The sequence below is a fragment of the Marmota flaviventris genome, chromosome 12 (genome assembly GCF_047511675.1).
Source record: "Marmota flaviventris isolate mMarFla1 chromosome 12, mMarFla1.hap1, whole genome shotgun sequence".
Taxonomy (NCBI): Eukaryota; Metazoa; Chordata; class Mammalia; order Rodentia; family Sciuridae; genus Marmota; species Marmota flaviventris.
Window position 1 is genome coordinate 70,338,034 of NC_092509.1, and position 1,051 is coordinate 70,339,084.

A 1,051-nucleotide genomic window follows, 5' to 3' on the forward strand; every position below is an offset into this window, starting at 1 on the left:
TTCTGAGCTGCTCCCCAGCATCACAAGAGAATATGGTACTACATATTGCTAGCCCAGGAAAAGATCAAAATTTGAAATTGGAAGTATAGTTTCTACTGATTGCATGTCACTTTTGCAACATCATAATGTCAAAAAAATTGCAAGTCAAACTATCATAAGTTGGGGACATCTATTAAAAAATATATTATATTTGAAATGAGACAGATGGATACTTACCTGACAGGGGAGATAATGTGATCACATAGGTGATTTTCCCGGGGTGGATCTTTCCCATTGCACTCCAGATATGCTGACCCTTGTGATTTCTCCAAATGCAGGAAACTCAACTGCATAATTTGTGGTAGTAGGGTACTGAATTTGCACTTTCCCTTGAAAAAGAATAAGAAATAAATCAAACAGGATAGGAATCTGATCAGGGAGCTATAAAAAGATTCCCAAATGACTCAGTTCTGCTGTGTTGAGTTCTGCTGTGTGATTTTTTTTTTTTTTAACTAAGCCCAACAGCCTCAATATGAGTATGACAAAAAAGGATTTAGGGTCCATTCTAGTTTGCTGGGCAGATATAAGATAAAGACTAGGGAAGGGCAAGTTGAGGAAATAGTGAGCGTGATTGTGATCAAGGTGATTAGAGAGGTGAGAGAAGCCCAGAGGAGAAGTGGGAGGAAAAGAATGAGTGGTGGGTTTCAAGGTCTAGATGTGAGGGAGTGAGAGCTGAAAGAACAGGAAGTTGTGGTCAGAGATGGGAATAATGGGGCTTAAGATCTCATAATTGAAGCAGTTCTGGGTGGTGACAAGGTCTAAGATGACCCTGATGGTGGGTTGCTGGTGTATGGGTACTGCATAATCGCCAACTCAGCTTCTTTGGAGTGTCTAGACATTGGAGCAGCCTTTTAGCTGTTTTGGATGAATCAATTATCCTCAGAGAAGAAGGCAGGGTTTATTGTAGACAAGCACATCTGCTCCTGCTGCTGATGCACTTGACCCCCAGTCATCTAAGTGTATCCTGGTCACAGTCATAAGATTTTCAGTATTATTTCATTAAAATTATTTG

The 1,051-nt window shown here is 40.2% G+C and overlaps 1 non-coding gene across 1 annotated transcript; it reads left to right on the forward strand.

Annotated features, from left to right (window-relative positions):
• The first annotated feature begins 208 nt into the window (after nucleotides 1-208).
• LOC114092279 (U1 spliceosomal RNA) lies at nucleotides 209-372 on the forward strand. The gene has a single exon (XR_003582667.1). It is a non-coding gene; the product is annotated as a U1 spliceosomal RNA (small nuclear RNA).
• The last annotated feature ends 679 nt before the right edge of the window (nucleotides 373-1,051 follow it).